Source organism: Macaca nemestrina, chromosome 8, assembly GCF_043159975.1.
Source record: "Macaca nemestrina isolate mMacNem1 chromosome 8, mMacNem.hap1, whole genome shotgun sequence".
Lineage (NCBI taxonomy): Eukaryota > Metazoa > Chordata > Mammalia > Primates > Cercopithecidae > Macaca > Macaca nemestrina.
The window spans coordinates 16,272,789-16,292,755 of record NC_092132.1 but is presented as its reverse complement, the minus strand read 5'-3'; the positions used below and the strand labels follow the sequence as shown (position 1 = coordinate 16,292,755).

Sequence of the window (19,967 nt, the reverse complement as noted above, 5' to 3'; positions counted from 1 at the left end):
GAGGCTGTTGGGGGCCGAAAGTAACACCTGGCCAATAGTCAGCAAGAAAAATGGGACCACTGTTCTAGAACTATAAGGAACTGAATTCTGCCAATAACCTGCATGATCTTGGAGAACTCCATGCCTCAGATAAGATTGCATCTCCGGCTGACATGGTGATTTTAGCTGTGTTAGATCTACAGCAGGAACCCAGATAACCTGTGCCCAGACTCCTGATACACAGAAATTTGAGATAATAAATTTGCATTGTTTTAAGCCACTAAGTTTGTGGTGCTATGTAATGCAACAATACAAAACACTCTTGGTAAGGGAATAACTCAGTGAACTTTGAATGCCTTCAATCGTGGTCGTTTCGGAATCTTCCCTCTGGGTACCATATCAGTAATGACTAGTTCTAACAGCACCTAATCTGTTTCTCTAGCTCAAAATTTTGAGGAAGACTCTAATTGATGTAGCTGGGGTCAGGTGATAATATATGGACCAATCAACTATGGCTAGGAGCAGAGGGGAAACATTTCTGTAGAAAAAGCCTGACTATTAGGTGAACCACCTCTAATGGTGTAGTGCGGGCAGCTTCTAGAGAAGAGGGAGATATAAATTAGGAAAATCCTCAAGAAATGTTTAGTACATGGAAACCTTGTATGTCAAAGAGTATTCTAAATATTAAAGATACTTAAGAGTCTTAAAACTGGAAGGGGTCTCGGATTTGTCTCTGAAAAATCACTGATTTTAATGGTTCCCAACTTTTGGATGCCAGTGAATAGTTTTAGTTACCTTATTATTTTTTTAAGCCTCTGACGACCAACCTTCATTTATTAAAAGCTGACATATGACTTTTATTTTTACTTTATTCAAAATGTGCACAATGATGTCAATATTTTCTGGAACAGTAACATCAATAGCATTATTTTTTATATATTCTATGAAATGTTACATAACTCATGGATCATTCACCTTACTAACTACATAGATCACTTTAAGTCAAATAATACTAGGTTGAGAGTATTATTAGCCTAGTGCAGTCCTTTCATTATATCCTTGTGAAAGTTGTGAAAATTTCACTTTTTTCTTAGTCCAAAAATAAAATCCAGACCCCCCCCCCCAATTCTCCTCTCCTTTAATAAAAAAAAAATGAAAGAGAAAAATTTGAAATTTACTTTCTTGAATGTTGACAATAGAGGAAGAATCTTCACTTGTGGAAAACCAGCCAGATATCAGAAATTCAATTACACAGCATTGGCTGATGTTCTCCTTTAAATTCAGCTGTCAGTGTCAGGAAATTAATGTGGTGGCCCTTGAGCGTAATTCTCACTTCACAATTCTAGCACTGAGGAATATAGCTACACATGTTAATAAGGTAAAGATCATAGGTTCAAGCACCTATGTTTTAATTTAATAGTTAAAACTCTGTCTGTCTCACAAAGGTATCTCGCTGGTCACAAACAGAAGCAAGAAACGTTTGGATGGTCCAATAAAAACCTACCACTACCTCTTGGAAACAGATGCGGTGTTGGTGATATTGGTAGCATCAGCTTCCCACATGAAGAACCAAACATGAAAACATGATTCCAATTCGTCATTAATGAAACAGGTGTTTGGTTAGGTACATGTGCAAAATCAGGAGTCCTGATTTCTGAATGAATGTCAATCTAGTGTCCAGGATTTAATTACAATTTCCAAGATTTTAATAATAGAAACTCTGAAGGTTTGCTGGACTTCAAATATCCTTAAAACTTTTTTGATGAGTTAAGTGTAAATGAATATAAAACATATGTATAAAATCCCCTTGAAATACATGTGGGTTTAGAAATTAAGGGAAAAATAACAGCAAACATTGGTTTTAAGACCTGCCAAACCCAAAGCATTTGAAAAAATAGTTCGAGACATTTGGAGAATCTCAAAGTGTGGTAAGGTTTAGCCCTCCTTTAAAGAACAAATGAGATTGAAAATGACGTTTTAATGTTTTGGCATGGAAATTCTTTATAAAATTTGGAATATTTACAAATAACTTGCTATTTTTACATGAAAACATACACACACAAATACATAGACACACACAGTTACACATGCAAATATTTTGGCTTGGGCTAAGTTCAGGTTTCAATGAATATCAACCTTAGCTGGCTCCTTTTGACATTAGCAATACAAGCTAAAAAAAAAATGCACAACTACTCAAGCACATACCACACACAGCACAATTTTTTACATGAAAGGGAATATTCAATGCTGACAAATGTTATTAAGTTACTGTTTTTATAAAACCTTTCAATGATTTCCCATCACCCTCCCATCCCATCAAAGCTTCTAGCTTTCTATGCTTTTTCTATGACTTTCTTGAAACAAATCTACTGCTTAGTTTTATTCTGTTTCCCTATCTACATTCATACTCCAGCAACACTATATTAATTCCCATTGCACTGTTTACAAACACCTATCCTTTCCACCTTTCTTATTTCTACTTTTATTCTCTTATTGGTCCTCTCTGTCTAGAATGGTCATCCATTTCCACCTACAAATGCTGGTCATTCAAAATCCAAACTCAACACCTCTACCTAACCTCTTTCATTATCTGTTTAGGCTCACAAATTTCACCAGATTGAGTGCCTTTTAAAAATTCTTCCAAGTTTCTGCACTGCATACAATGACAATTCAAAGCTACCATTATGAGGACTCCTGGAGAAACCTTGTCAATCATTTCTCCTGTCTTACTAGTTCCAACCAATTTAAGAAATAGACCTGAAAAACCACATGGAAATCAAAGACTGTATTAATTTCATCACTGCTAAATCTGGACTCATGAAAATGACATGGTTTGTTCTACTTCCCAGTCTTATTATTTTAACCCAAAGCTGAAATAAAGAAAAAGAGATCAGAATGAGTGAGTTAAGATACTCATAATGCTAGGCACATACTGGGACAAATGCACAAGATAGAATGGAATCCTTCCTGCCAAATGTTGATACAATAGCCTCATCATCTCATTAATAAGGTACAAAGGATGAGAACATAGAAATAATGCCTGAGTATGCTTTCTCCAGCTTTCATAAAGAGTGGAGATCACCCCTTCTTGAAGAGGAAGAATCAACATATAATTAATCTTTCCCCCAAGCAATTCAAGGCCACTGAACTGTAGAACCAGACTGCCTTTCCAGGTTTACCCTGCACTGCTCCTTTATGAATGCTCTGACCCAGCCATACATGTGGGTCCTTCAATATATCACATTACACATGGCTCTGCCCTTTAAAAATATTGTTCTCTCTGTTTTAGAAGATTCTCCTTGTCCAATTGCTACAAATATTCAAATACCTTGAATATGTGACTCACAAATTCTCTTCTGTAAACAATTTATTGAGCCTTGTGGCAGAGTTGGCTCTGTTTTCCATCTGATCCTTTGATAGCTTGACTATAATCTCTTACAATATAGAACATTCTGGTTTGTAGTTTCCATCTACAATTTTTCTCCCCTAGAAGAGTGTGAATTTCTTGAAAACATAGACTATGTCTTATTTTGTTCATCTCTATCACCTGGGTTTGATATATACAATCAATAATTAATGTAATCAATAATCAAAAATAATTTTGACTTCAATATTGAATCTACTTGAATACTATTTTCTCTGGTCAGGTCAGGGCTGCACTAAGAATTGAATGTGGCTGATGTGGCATGTGAATAACTTTATGTAGATGAGGGCCTGGAGGTGAGGGATCTGGACAGGATAGGGAATGTGAAAGTCAATGGAGCATACAGTTCTTTCCTTCAGAAAGCAACATGTAATCTAGTGTAGTCATTAATTTTAGCATGCAGAATACATGATAGATAATCAAAAAACAATAGTGCTTATTCTGAACCTGGGTAAATTAATTCATGTAATCAAAGGTCTTCCATTCAGCAATTAATATGTTCTATCCACTAAATACCAAAAACTGTAAACATCCATCAAGGTTCTAGTGATGCCCTCTTGCATTCCTGGCCTGCTGCAGTCTAGCTTCCTGCAGAAAGAGGCCAACATAATTGATTTGTTCTTTATTTTTGCATGTTACTTTCTGAAAACCCAGGTTTCTGACCCTCTGGGTTTGAAGAGAGGCTAAGAGCGTAGGAGAGATAGATGGAGCAACAGAAGTCTCACATGACTAATATTGGCATGAACTGTTATGATACTCTCTGGATCTTGCTGGTGTTTATAGCTGACTCTTATTCTGGGGTGTTAATGCATTATTGTAAACATCTCCTCTATTACTACTGTCCCCTACCTGTATCTTCCTTGATGAAAATGATGCACTCAATTTGACTGGCCACATATTTTCCCATTGTACTCAGTTTTTGGTAGACTACCTCCAGTTTTCTCTCTTTCACAATTATTTGTTTGTTTGTTTGTTTTTTGAGACGGAGTCTCGCTCTGTCACCCGGGCTGGAGTGCAGTGGCCAGATCTCAGCTCACTGCAAGCTCCACCTCCCGGGTTCACGCCATTCTCCTGCCTCAGCCTCCCGAGTAGCTGGGACTACAGGTGCCCGCCACCTCGCCCGGCTAGTTTTTCGTATTTTTTAGTAGAGACGGGGTTTCACCATGTTAGCCAGGATGGTCTCGATCTCCTGACCTCGTGATCCGCCCGTCTCGGCCTCCCAAAGTGCTGGGATTACAGGCTTGAGCCATCGCGCCCGGCCTCTCTTTCACAATTAAAATGGAGTAGGACACAGTCATAGTGCTTAATAGTTCTAGCACTGAAGTCTAACTTGGATTCTAATATAAACTCATCGCTTTTGTGACCTTGCACAAGTTATTAAATCTTTCTAGGACTAAAGTTATTCATCTATTAAAAATGGGTGCATAGTATTCCGTGGGGTTATATGTACCACATTTTCTTTATCGAGTCTATTCTTGATGGCCATTTTTGTTGATTCCATGTCTTTGCTATTGTAAATAGAGCTGCAATTAACATACAAATACATGTGTCTTTATGATAAACCAATTCATATTCCTTAGGGTATATACCTAGTAATGGGATTACTGGGTCGAATGGTAGTTCTATTTTTAGGGCTTTGAGGAATCACTAAACTGTCTTCCATGATGGTTGAACTAATTTCCACTCCCACCAACAGTATATAAGCATTCCCTTTTCTCTGCAACCTCACCAGCATCTATTATTTTTTGACTTTTTAATAGTAGCCACTCCGTCTGGCATGAGATGGTATCTCATTGTAGTTTTGATTTGTAGTGATGGTGAACTTTTTTTCATATGATTGTTGGTCACATGTATGTCTTCTTTTGAGAAGTGTCTGTTCATGTCCCTTGCCCACTGTTTAATGGTTTTTTAAAAATTCCTTATAGATGCTCAATATTAGATCTTTGTCTGCAAAAATAGTTTGCAAAATTTTTCTCCCATTCTGTAGATTGTTTGTTCAATCAGTTGATAGTTTCTTTTGCTGTGCAGAAGCTCTTAAGTTTAATTACATACTATTTGTCAATTTTTACTTTTGTCTGGGTGCAGTAGCTCACACTTGTAAGTGCTCCCAGCACTTTGGGAGGCCAAGGCAAGTGGATCACTTGAGGTCAGGAGTTTGAGACCAGCCTGGCAAAAGTGGTGAAACCCCATCTCTACTAAAAATACAAAAATAAAAAATACAAAAATTAGCCTGGCATGGTGGCACATACCTGTAATCCCAGCTAGTCAGGAGGCTGAGGCAGGAAAACCACTTGAGCCCAGGAGGCAGAGGTTGCTGTAAGCCAACATCATGTCACCGCCCTCCAGCCTGGGTAACAGAGCAAGTGAGACTCTATCTCACACACACACACACACACACACACACACACACACACACACACACACATATATATTTACTTTCATTGCAATTGCTTTTGGCATCTTCGTCAACAAATCTTTGCCCATTCCTGTGTCCAGAATCGTATTGCCTAGGTTGTCTTCCAGGATTTTTATAGTTTTGGGTTTTACATTTAAGTCTTTAATCCATCTTGAGTTGATTTTTGTATATGGTGTAAGAAAGTAGTCCGGTTTCAGTCTTCTGCATATGGCTAGACAGTTCTCCCAGTACTGTTTATTGAATAGAAAGTCCTTTCTCCATTGCTTGATTTTGTCAGCCTTGTCAAAGATCATATAGTTGTAGATATTCAGCCTTATTTCTGGATTCTCTATTCAGTTCCACTGGTCTATGTGTCAGTTTTGGTACAAGTACCACGCTGTTTTGGTTGCTGTATCTCTACAGTTTAGTTTGAAGTCAGGTAGAGTGATGCCTCCAGCTTTGTTCCTTTTTGCTTAGGATTGCCTTTGCTATTTGGGGTCTTTTTTGGTTCCATGTTAATTTTAAAATAATTTTTCTAGTTCTGTGAAGAATGTCTTTGGTAGTTTAACAGGATATATGGACGTATAGAGGGGAACAACACACACTGGGGTAAAGAGTGGGAGGAGAGAAAGGATCAGGAAAAGTAAGTAATGGATACTAAACTTAATATCTGGGTGATGAAATAATCTGTACAACAAACCCCCATGATACAAGTTTACCTATATAACAAACCTGCACATGTACCCCTGAACTTAAAAGTTAAAAAATTCAAATAATATGTTAATATAAACTTTGAGGAATATGATAAAAAGCAATCATTATTAATGAACAGAATGCATAATGTAGGTATATTTCTAAAAGCAGCCAATATGCAAATAATATAGATATGGTTAATCTACTTTATTCATTTTATAACATTATAAAAGGAATAAAGTTATTTGGTTTTTATCACTTAATACATAATTATATAAAAAGGTAAAAAAGGAATAAAATTTTTTCAGAATTAAGGCATTTAAAAAAATAAAGGAGAGGACATACAGAATAGAATGCCATGTGAAGATGGAAGTACAGATTGGAATGATGAGTCTACAAGCCAAGGAACACCAAGAATTGCAGGAACCACCAGAAGCTGGGAGAGAGACATGGAACATGAGAGCTTCCAGAAGGAACCAACCCTGCTGACACCTTGGTTTTGGACTTCTGACCTCCTAAACTGTGAGAGCATAAATTTCTGTTGTTTTCAGCCACTCACTTGTGATAATTGGTTACGGAAGCCCTAAACACTAACAGTTTCACTATCTATAAAGAGAAACTTACTACCAAAAAAAAAAAAAAAAAAAAGGAACAAAATAGAGATACATGCAATGTTTTTTAAAAATGGGAATAATTATTGTACCTACTGTAACATAGTTATAAAGAGTAGGATAATGCCTGTGAAGCATATCATCAGCATTCAGAAGTTGTATGTTATTATATGTTCTTTTTAAATCAGTTTCTAATTGAATATTGATATGGTTTGGCTATGTCCTCACCAAAATCTCATCTTGAATTGTAGTTCCCATAATTCCCACTTGTCAGGTCCCCACCAGGTCCACCCCCAGGGAGGCACCTGGTGGGAGTTAATTGAATTGTGGGGGTGTTTTCCCCAAACTATTCTCATGATAGTAAGTTCTCACGAGATCTGATGGCTTTATAAGGGGCTTCTCCCTTTGCTTGGCTCTCATTCTTCTCTCTCCTGCCACCTTGTGAAGAAGGACGTGTTGGCTTCCCTTTCCACCATCATTGTAAGTTTTCTGAGGCCTCCCCAGCCCTGTGGAACTGTGAGTCAATTAAACCTCTTTCCTTTATAAATTACCCAGTCTCGGGTATGTCCTTATTGCAGTGTGAGAATGGGCTAATACGAATATAATATATTCCTTTTAAAAATAACTGTTTCTAATTGAAGTATTTGTTTCCTATCTGAAAATAGAATTTAGATGATAACACTCTTCTCATGATGGTACAAATGACCAGTCTTGTGGACTTAGAACATTTTCTAACCTTCTTCAACCCAACTATAAAGCAAGCTGTAGTTCATGTCACCTCATCATTCTTATAGCACCAGCAGTTCCTAGGGATGCTTGTTCCGTTATAGAGGAATAAGTGAAAGAGGCTGAGTTTAGCCACAAAAATGCACTTAAAACTGCTATGTCACAACTGCTTACATCTCACTGGCCAAAGTAGCCTGTTGACCAAGTCCTGCATCAATGACGTGAAGAATATATTCTACCAACTCTGGTAGAAAGTTCTAGAAAGTCACATAACAGGAAGCTTGGATGTACTGTTTTAGTATAAGTGTGACGTAAAGAATTGGAAGCAATTCACCAATATAATACAATCTACCACGTGGCCATCACACTGAATGTAGAGTACTTGGTAAATAATTGCTTCTCTTTTCTTCTTTTATGTATAGGATAATGTCCTGCTTTCTTCTAAGAAACATCAAAGGTTAAATACACTTTCCAAATTAAGTTAGTGGCTAGCTGGGAGCTGACAATGTCAGAGACGATCCTGTGAAATTATAGAAAGGTATAGTGTGGGTCGCCTTGTATGAAGTATGTCAGTTATGAAGTGATAGCAGAAGCCAGGAATAATACTCAGAAGGGACGATTGAATTGAATGTTAAGTGAAGGAATCATGGTTCAATGGGGTATAGACAGGCATTAATTAAGATGGAGAACCAAAATGTTCAGAAATACGAGAGCTGGGAGTTAGATTGTGCCCATAAGAAGTAGTCAGGAACAAATGTCCTGGGTACTTCAAATATCCAGAAGCCACTGAGCTGGAGAAAATCAAGCACATACATTAAAATAATAAGACTTTCTATTTACTGAGCACCTACAATTTCACTGGCTCTGCATTAGGCAGTTTATACACATATATATTATCTTCTCCAATGAAATTAGACTTTTCTCTCAATCTCAACCTTACAAAAGTGATATAAATGTAACTATTGATATTTTTCAATTTTCTGGGGGAAGTTATTTGAAAACAGTTCTGAATGATTAAACAGGATGTTTTTACATACACTTACTGCTTTGTCCTACCTACTTAATATATCAGCCTGTTCACAATTAATGTATCATTATCTTTAGCAAATCTTGAAGGCAAGTTCATCATGAAAAAGAAAAAGAAAAACAATAGAACAGTAAATACTGTGGTCATGCGTCACTTCATTTAGTTATCCCTGTATTTCAGCAACGTGGATGGCCTCTGCTCCCCATCCTTCCCTTACTGTCAGGAAAGCTCAGTCTAAGAGAAATTAAGTATGTCCCAAAAGCTGGACTCTAAGGACTATATAATTTTTATTACACCAACTCATCAATTTCTCTAATAGTAAAATATTCTACCAGCTGAATTCATCAAGAGTTCTAGTTTGTGTTGACTTGATGCTCATATATTAAGAGATGCCAAATGTCATTGAATAATCTAAGCATCCTCTCACCAGTTTATCACCAGAATGCAGTGGCCCTACTTATCAGCTGAAGTTCATAGAGAGGTAAAGGATACTGTGATGGAAAGCTAAGACAGCTTCTTACTGTTGCCCTTCAACGTCCATTCTGAGTCTTGTGCACCATAGACCAATATTTGTTAATAGTTGGCATTTATATAATCTCACCTTTAACTTCAGGGTTTTCTTTAGCAGTAAAATTTTACAATTAAGAATCAATCACTTCCATCCATTCTTATTTCTGCTGCTTCCTGATCAGTTTAAAGGCTTTGCTGAAATTAAAGAGAAGTAGTGCTATTTTAAATTCCAATAATGAAGTTTTAGAATTATATTTCTATTTATTCTCTGTAGCTTCCCTGATGATTGAATTCATCTTTGGGTACATGGAGTATTTTGATTATTTGTTGGAATGCTAACTAGTAGTTTAGTTAGGTAAGACACCTTTAGTGGATTATTTCTTGAGGCACTAAATAGCACCTTAGAGAACAAAAACAGCTTTAAAGTATCTCATTTCTAAAATGCTTAGGTATTAAGGGAACTGGGCTCATAAATAATTCTTTCCATCTCTGAGAGGTTTCTAGAAAATTCTCTTCCCCATTAGTGAATTAACTTTTACTCCTTAGAGGTGCATTCTAATTTGAAGCTTCCAGAGACACTTTATTTTAGGGTAAAGGTTTTGTATGGCTTGTTGGCAAGACAGACCTGTGTGGAAGTTCAGTTCTGTCACTTGGTATATTTGGATAACATACACTTAAACTATTTAAGCAGTAATTTTCGAATTTGTAAAATAAGAAGGAGAATACCAAACCCATAAAGCTGTTGTGAGGATTAAATTAGATAAGGTATGTGGGACACTTTTCAATATCACTAGAAGAGAAATGTATAAGATTGGAGGATTGAGAGGGAATGGTGGTCAAGGGATATTGGAAATCAAGATCTCCTGATGTAATTTTGTATCTCCTACATTGATGGACCCCCTACATAAGGGGCTATTTTCACTGTAAAATGATGTGATCCACCGGTTTACATTTGGCTGATGTTCCTATGTGTTCTGGGGGTGGAAGAGTTCTCTTCTCCCTTCACTAGTCTCTGTCCTTGAGGGTGTGAAATATTACCTAATAGATATATAATATAATTTGTGGTCTCTCCATCACTTACCTTGGTGTTTTAGGAAATATTGTTACTTCATTCCTATAATAAATGTAATAATTAATTTCAACAAGGGTTGAAATGCTATTAGGATTGTGTATACTTGCATCTTTAAATGGATCAATAGGGCTAAGGAATATGACAGTTGTAGGAAGTCCTGTGTTTCACTGCCCAGATTCCCTTTCCAGACAGAGGTGCTTATTCCTCCGAAGACCACATGTGTTGACTGAGTAGGGCTCATAAATGAGTCCCTTTCTGGAAATTGCCCTCTACTGAAACAAAATGTTTTACCCAAAAAATTAAGCCCACATCCAATAACTGTTTGAGGGGTGGCTACAAGGCTTTACCCTATTTCTTCAACAGGGAAACATAATTGCATAAGGTGAATTCATTAACACTGGTGTTTATATCACTTTGTTTTGTTTACTTTCTTGGAATGATTCCCATGTGCTTTATGCATAACAATACGTTGGTGGTCCATAAAGTCTTTGAAAAAATTGTCAGTTGAGCAGAGAAATAGACTGAAGTTTCCGAGAACTGGACTGGAAGATTCTAGGGTTATGAGCTGCCCTAATAGGAGGACTGATGACACCAGAGAAGGTACCCAGGTCACTATGGCAAGTGCTTCATTTCAATTACTTAATTGAGGTACTTAAATTCTCCATGTCATGGATAATTCCCTTGCATGCCATCTTTGAGGAGTGTCCTTTCAAACTCCTTTACCTGGATAACTCTTTAAATATTCTTCTCATGAGTCAATGCTTCCAGGGAGTCTTCCATGATTCTCAAAGGCTATAATAATTTCTCTTCTTTCATGATATTTATAAGATATAATCATATCTCTTTTGAGATTTATTTTATTACAATTTCAGTCCTAGTAGAAGTGCATTTTTACAGTTAGAAACTCGTATCCTCCAAATAATACTGTATGTATGAACGTATACAAACAATATATTCTCAATCAGTATGTTTGCAATTGAACTAAAATATAAAAAGGCCAATTTTTGTATTATCATGTCTAATCTTAAACTAGATGAGATGAGAACATATCATTTCCAGCTTTACCAAATAGCAAGGAGTTGAGATTTTTGTTTGTTTATTTGTTTGTTTTGTTTTATTTCTTTCTGGAATCCTGTGTTGCTATTCTAATAGTATATTTCAGGTAGATGAAACCCATATCTGTATGGCTCTAGAGATAATAAAGAATTCTCCCATTGAGAAATATGCAAGGACATTGATCTGCTCAGTTGAGTGGCTATCACCTTCACAATTCCATAGCAAAGCACAGACACCTGAGATCCTTCTGAAAATCACTTTATGAAACTATGAGCCAATATAAGCTCAAAAGTCCCTCTTTTCACTTCCACATTATATAACGAAAATCTCTACTTTTTCCATTAGAATGTTCATTTACTCACTTCTTTAAAACATTTACATTTTTTCCCTATCTAAACATTCTCCTGTCATTTAATATATTATTCATTTTAATTATGCTGAATTTGAAAAGTCTAGTCTTGTTTGTACAGCCTAGCCTTTCATCACAAGTCCCTCTGTGAGATTGGGCACTGCTAAATAATCTTATCAGGGAAAAGAATAGATTGAGTGGTTTAATTTACAATTTCCCAACAGATTTCTAATTCAAATAAAACTGTCTTTGTTTTTAATGCAGTCCTTGTGCTGTGTCATGAAATAAGATGGGACATATTTTTAGAGCTAAACATGGTAAGTACAAAACCACAACATTTTGGAGACACTAGGCAATTGATTTATTCTTCAGATCAAGGGACTAAAGTTAAAGCAGTAAAATTATTATCCCAAGGTCATATACCTAGTTAATAACAGAAATATGACTAGTCCTCACATGTTATTATTTTGCTTTAAACAAGTATTTGTTAAGTAGAAACTTCATTTTTCCTAAGGTCAGAAAATCTTAATTCAAATTCTGTCTCCATCAGGATAGAGTATTATAGGAACTTAGCTAACTCAGTTTCTTATCTACAAAATGGGACTGTCATATGGTTTGGCTGCATCCCCACCCAGTTCTCATCTTGAATTGTAGTTCCCATAACACCCACGTGTTGTGGGAGGAACCCAGTGGAAGGTAATTTAATCACGTGGGTGATGGCTTTATAAGAGGCTTTCCCTGCTTTGCTTGGCTCTCATTCTCTCTCCTGCCACCCTGTGAAGAGGTGCCTTCACCAATAATTGTAAGTTTCCTGAGGCCTCCCCAGCTATGCAGAACTGTGAGTCAATTAAATGTCTTTTCTTTATAAATTACCCAGTCTTGAGTATTTCTTCATAGCAGCATGAGAACGGACTAATACATACCCACGTCAAGGTGCATAGTAAATTCTCCATAAAGATTTGCTGGATCTGAAACTGGGCATCACATGTGTGGTTTTGCTAAAATCAAATTTTGAGACATTCTGTATTCAAAGGCAGTAAGAGAGATGTGGAATGTTTTAGTCACCAGATAAAATTCTAGCTCTCTCCCCAGTCAACTGATGCAAACCAGCAAAACTCAAAAATTATTGGCTCTTAGTTGCTTTATGATCTGAGTTTTCCTCATGAGGAAACAAATCTTGAGGTTCTCTCAAGTGCAAAGTGAATACATAGCTACATGCATTCTGTCAAACTGTGAAGTTATTTGCTCTTCAGCCAGAATAACTCTGAACAATGGGAATTGTTGTCTGCAAGATGTTCCTAAACCCAGAGTCAAGCTGTTTCTTGTATCTGTCTAGGAGATTCATAGAAATGCTACTTTCTTCAAGTAAGTCCAAAAATCTGTGGATGATTTTTATTGATTTAGTGTAGGAGCTTGTGGCTTGGGGCATATCATGAAACACTATCCTTGGATGCTTTTTACAATCCCATTGCCCTTGGGCCAATCAAAATTGCCTTATTGGCTCAAACTGTCGCAATGGCGAAATCTACTCACTTAACTATTTCAGGAAAAAGATGGATTTTGATATTCTATTTGAGAATTCAAGAGCAACTATGTTCCTCTACCAGAGAAGTTCACTATTTAATATTGTGAGACTCTAAATATAGCACAATCTAGAAGCTTCTGGAACAGTAAAAAATATGGATTGTTTGGGGGAAAATGTGTGTGTGTGTGAGAGAGAGAGAGAGATTGACAGAGAGAGAAGATAATTTCTTCTTGTTGAATTAAATTTCACAAGTCTCCAGTTTACTAAGAGATATGGTTCTCTGCTGTGTCCTCACCTAAATCTCATCTTGTAGCTCCCATAATTCCCACATGTTGTGGGAGGGGCCTGGTGGGAGATAGGGAGTCATGGAGGTGGATATTTCTTATGCTGTTCTCGTGATAGTGAATAAGTCTCCTGAGATCTGATGGTTTTAAAAATGAGTTTCCCCACACAAACTCTCTATTTGGCTGCCACCACCCATGTAAGATGTGACTTATTCCTCTGTGCCTTCTGCCATGATTATGAGGCCTCCCCTGCCATGTGGAACTGTAAGTCCATTAAATCTTTCTTTTTTTTTTGTAAATTGCACAGTCTCAGGTATGTCTTTATCAGCACTGTGAAAGCAGACTAATACAGTAAATTGGTACCCAGTAGAATGGAGTGCTGCTGAAAAGATACCCAAAATGTGGAAGCAACTTTGGAACTGGGTAACAGGCAGAGGTTGGAACAGTTTGGAGGGCTCACAACAAGATAGGAAATGTGGGGAAGTTTGGAACTCCATAGAGACTTGTTGAATGGCTTTGCCCAAACTGCTGACAGCGATATGGACAATAAAGTCCAGGCTGAGGTGATCTCAGATGGAAATGCGGACCTTGTTGGGAACTGAGGCAAAGGTGACTCTTGTTATGCTTTAGTAAAGAGACTGGTGGCGTTTTGCCCCTGCCCTAGAAATCTGTGGAACTTTAAACCTGAGAGAGATGATTTAGGGTATCACAGAAAAAATTTCTAAGCAGCAAAACATTCAAGATGTGACTTGGGTGCTGTTAAAAGCATTCAGTTTTATAAGGGAAACAGAGCATAAAAGTTTGGAAAATTTGCAGCCTAACAATGTGATAGATAAGAAAATCTCATTTTCTGAGGTGATGTTCAGGCTGGCTGCAAAAATTTGCATAAGTAATAAATGTTAATTGTCAAGAATGTTAATTCTTAAGACAATTAAAAAATATCTCTAAGGCATGTCAGAGGTCTTTATGACAGCCCCTTCCATCACAGGCCTGGTGGCCTAGGAGGAAAAAATAGTTTTGTGTGCCAGGTCCAGGGTCCCTGTGTTGTGTGCAGCCTAGGGACTTGATGCCTTGCATCCCAGCTGCTCCAGTCATGGCTGAAAAGGGCCAACCTAGAACTCAAGCTGTGACTTCAGATGGTGCAAGCCTCAAGCCTTGGCAGCTTCCACATGGTGTTGAGCCTGTGGCTGCAAATAAGTCAAGAATTAGGGTTTGGGAACCTCCACCTAGATTTCAGAGGGTGTATGGATGTGCCTGGATATCCAGGCATAAGTTTGCTCCAGGGGTGTGGCTCTTATGGAGAAACTCTGATAGGGCAGTGTGGAAGAGAAATGCGGGGTAAGAGCCCCAACAGATTCCCTACTGCAGCATCACCTAGTGGAGCTGTGAGAAGAGAACCACTGTCCTTCAAATCCCAGAACGGTAGATCCACTGACAGCTTGCACCATGTGCCTGGAAAAGCCACCGACACTCAACTGCAGCCTGGGAAACCGGCCAGGAGGGAGGCTGTACCCTGTAGAACCACAAGGTGGCGCTGTCCAAAACGATGGGAACATACCTCTTGAATCAGTGTGACCTGGATGTGAGACATGGAGTCAAAGGAGATCATTTTGGAGCTTTAAGATTTGACTGCCCTGCTGGAGTTCGGACTTGCATGGGGACTGTAGCCCCTTTGTTTTGGCCAATTTCTTCCATTTGGAATGGTTGTATTTACCCAATGCCTGTATCCCCATTGTATCTAGGAAGTAACTAACTTGCTATTGATTTTAGAGGCTTATAGGCAGAGGGGACTTGCCTTGTCTCAGATGAGGCTGTGGCCTGTGCACATTTGAGTTAATGCTGAACTGAGTTAAGACTTTGGGGGACGGTTGGAAAGGCATGATTTATTTTGAAATGTGAAGACATGAGATTTGGGTGGGACCAGGACAGAATGATATGGTTTGGCTCTATGTCCCCACCCAAATTTCATCTTGTAACTTCCATAATTCCCACATGTTGTGGGAGAGACCCAGTGGGAGATAACTAAATCATAGGGGTGGTTCTTTCCCGTGCTGTTCTCATGATAGTGAATAAGTCTCAGGAGATCTGATGGTTTTAAAAACCAGTTTCCCTATACAAGCGCTCTCTTGTTGCCTGTAGCCATTCACATAAGATGTTACTTGCTTCTCCTTGCCTTTCACCATGAATTTGAGGCCTCCCCAGTCATGTGGAACTCTTAAGTCCATTAAACCTCTTTTTCTGTAAATTGCCCTTTCTCAGGTAGGTCTTTATTGGCAGCGTAAAAACAGACTAATACACTAAAGCATAGTAATTTACTTACTCTGTTTTTGTTTGTATGTTTTCTTGTTTGTTGAGATAATAGAATATATACCCTAATGTGCCCAAATTTTAAGAACACACCTTGATGAAATTTTATGTATGTCTACACCTGTGCAATCATTTCTCAGTTCAAGAAAAAGAAGATTTCCTGGACTCAAGGAAGTCATCTCCCTTGTGCAATCTGTCAGTCATACCATTCCCAATAACCACCTTTCAACTTCTACCAACATAATATTGCCTATGTCTGAAATTTATATAAGAGGAGTCATATAGAATGCATTCCTTGTGGTTGGCTTATTTTGCTCAGTATATATCTGGGGCAATAATCTATGTTATTATCGTGTATAGTGTTACTAGTGGAAGAGATCTGAGTTACCCCAAGTTACCAGTGGCAAATAGGTATGGATCTGCAGCAACTTTAGCTCTTGCCTCCTCTGAAGAAAGAATTCAACTGAGGGGCATAAAGCAGAAAAAGAGATCAAGGCAAGTTTCAGAGCAGGAGTGAAAGTTTATTTGAAAGGGTTTAGAACAGGAAAGAAATAAAAATTCTCTTGGAAAAAATTCCAAAAGGGAGCCTGAAGGTCAAAGAGGGTGTAACCTTGACCCTAGGACTTTATAGGCTCACTTTTTCTCCTGATTCTTCCCTTAGGGTGGGCTTCCCACATTCACAATGCCCTTTTTACCCTTGGGAATCAAGCATGTGCAGTATGTTTAGGAAGTTGTACGCATGCCCATCTGAGGCTTTCTTCCCTTTTCTGGTGGATCGCACCAGGAAGGTCATACTTCACCATTTTATCTTTTAATGCACAAGTTCAGGAAGTTTCTTCTCCCTGACACCCGTATTCAATGAACACTTTAATGTTAATAGCTGTGGATCATCATGAAAGGCCTCTCCCTGGAGCCCTGGGTGGGCTGTCAAATTATCATTTGTAGAGAGGCAGTGTGGTAATTGTTGAACTGTCACCTGACTTTCCTAATGCATGGAGAGAAAAGAGTCCTCTCCTGCCCCATTTATGCCTGTCTAATTACCTGTAACAATAGCAGTAGTTTATTTCTTTATATTGATGTAGTATGTCATTATATGTACATGCTTCAATTTTTTTTTAGCCTTTTACCTATTTGTTTAGATTCTTTCCATTTAAGGACTATTATAAAAACTGACATTATAAACATGTTTATAATCATGTCTTTTAGTTGATGTATACATTTCTTTCTCTTGAAACTATGCCTAAGAATGAAATTGCTAAGTCATAAGGTACTCACATACTTAGGGTCAGAAGATGCCATTAAAGAGATGTTTCAAAATAATTGTACCAATTTACACTCCCACCAGAAATGTATGAGGGTTTCAGTTAGTCTGCATCTTCAACCCACTTGGAATTATCAGTCTTCTCAATTATTCTGTTAACTCTTATTTCAGTTCCATTTACGTTATAAGAGAAAATTTAGCAATATATTTAACAGCGAAGGCTTTGAGTAGAGCTGCCTGAATTTTAAATCTAGGTCTGTTACTTGTCTCCTGTGTAAATTTGTCTAAGTTACTCAACTTCTTTGTGTCTCAGTTTTCTCAAGCAAGATAAGTCTAATAGGTATACTTACCCCAAAAGGTGATTGTAAAGATTAAATAAATGAGAATTATGTGGCTCTTAGAATAGCACATTGCAAACACCATAATAGATCTTATGCTACTTGGGTGAGGGGTATGCTGAAAGTCCAGACTTTGCCACTGTGCAATATATCTATGTAACACACCTGCACTTGTACTCCTAAATCTATAAAAATAAAATTTTACAAAAGGTGTTTTTTTAAAACAAGTAATTTATTCATGTTAAATTTCAAACCATAATCAATATTTGTTCACTTAAAATATTAAAATATGTACTGCACAGTTATTAATTGTTAGGTACTATGTTAAGTGTTTTATCGTGGAGAGTAGGAAAGTGGAGGTAGGGGCGAATGTGGTGAGATAAACCTGCAGAGGGTAGCAGGAACCAGACATGGGAGGCCTTATTAAGGAGTTCAGTCTTCACCATGAAGGTAATGAGGGCATATTAATTTAAGCCAAGTAGTGACATGGCCACACCTACATGATGAGATAGAAATGGAATGTGAAGGGGGACAGGATATTAGCTGCATCTTGTAGAGAGTATTGCTACTCTGCAGCACAGGGTAACACAGGCACAGTGCTCAACCTTTTACAAACATCATCTCATTAAACTCTCAACCCCTGATAGCATCTCATCGTCATCTTCATTTTACATTATAAGAGGATTGAATAATTAGGAGAGACAAATAACTTCTTCAAGGTCACAGAGTTAATTGAGTTGTTGAGCTGGAATGTGAGCCCAGTATGACTGACCTCTCAGTCCCAGTGGTATTCAGGCCTGAGACCTGTCTATGTCCAAGCCATTGAACTATGTGTGCTATAAATAAGACCTCCAATCTCCTTGACAGGAATGATCTTCATTTTACAGACAAGAAAACTGAGATCCTGATAGTAAAATACTATCCGCAGGGTCATGCACTAAAAAGTGGCAGAGGCCAAGTTCAAACTCGTGTGTTTCATGTCTTTCCTCTGGGATGACACTCTCTGATGTGAGAGCTCATAGCAAACAAATTTAAGAAGTATTGTTCCCACTCTTGTCTAGAGCAGAGGTCAGGAAACTTCTTCTTCTTCTTCTTCTTTTTTTTTTTTTTTTTGACACAGAGTCTCACTCTGTTGTCCAGGCTGGAATGCAGTGGTGCAATCTCACTGCAGTGGCACAGTGAATGGAATGGCGCAGTGAATGGAATGCAGTGGTGGAGCTCACTGCAAACTCTGCCTCCTGGGTTCATGCCATTCTCCTGCCTCAACCTCCCGAGTAGCTGGGACTACAGGCGCCTATCACCAAGCCCAGCTAATAATTTTTTTGTATTTTTTTAGTAGAGATGGGGTTTCTCCATGTTATCCAGGATGGTCTCCATCTCCTGACCTCGTGATCCTCCCGCCTCGGCCTCCCAAAGTGCTGGGATTACAGGCATGAGCCACCACACCTGGCCTAGAAAACTTCTTCTATGAAGGGCCTATTGAGCTTAAGCAGCTGCATCTTGGATGCCACTCCGCCATGCTGACTTCTCGTTAACTTCAGTTCCTGGAATGCCTCTGAGATTTATTTTTTATCTACTGTTCTTTGTGTAAGAACATGTACTTACTGTAAATCCTGCCCTCAGGTCAAAACAACCTTGACCATAAATCCTAAATCCCTTCCTTAGGCAGATTCATGAAGCATTCTTGCCTTTCCCTGACCAGTCAACTTGAATCATCCTACACATTCCTTCCCTATGGCATGGGAGGTAGTGGCATGGGGATCCACTGTCTCTTCTTTGGCTGCCTAAGCAAGATATGGCTTCTGTTCATAAGTCCCTGTGAAATATTTCTTTCTGAGAAACTGGATTTGCCAGCCTCTCTCCTCGGCCTCTCAGCTTCCTTGGCCTTTGTGGGTAGGTTTGCACAGGCCTGCCTACCACAGAACAGGGCCAGATAATTAATATGTTAAGCTTCTCAGGCTATATTGTCTTTGTGTAGCTACTTAACTCTATAGTAGTAAGTTGAAACATGTACAGGGTTAAGCATGGCTATGTTTCAATAAAAATTTGTTTATAAAAACAGGCAGTGGGTTAGATTTGACCCATGTGCCATACTTGACCAATTGCTGATATAAAATATCTGAAAAACAAAATTATCTTTCTCTCATCAGTCACAATTTTGGTGCAAAAATTAAATGTATTATGTTATTAATTATTTACCACAACTTAGTTAATCATCCTAATTTGTAAGTGCCCAATGGATTCACCTTGCCCACTGTCTAGACAGAGTCAATTTATCAAGGCAAGAGAACTGCAATAGAGAAAGAGTAATTAATGTAGATCTGGCTGTGTAGTAAACTGGAGTTTTATTATTACTGAAAACAGTCTCCCTGAGCATTTGGGGATCAGTCAAAACAGTCTCCCTGAGCAT

The 19,967-nt window shown here is 38.1% G+C and overlaps 1 long non-coding RNA gene across 2 annotated transcripts in view; it reads right to left on the bottom strand.

Annotated features, from left to right (window-relative positions):
* The window catches only part of LOC105492802 (uncharacterized), a 323,274-nt gene that overhangs the window by 97,194 nt on the left and 206,113 nt on the right, over window positions 1-19,967 (bottom strand). The window lies entirely within an intron of this gene.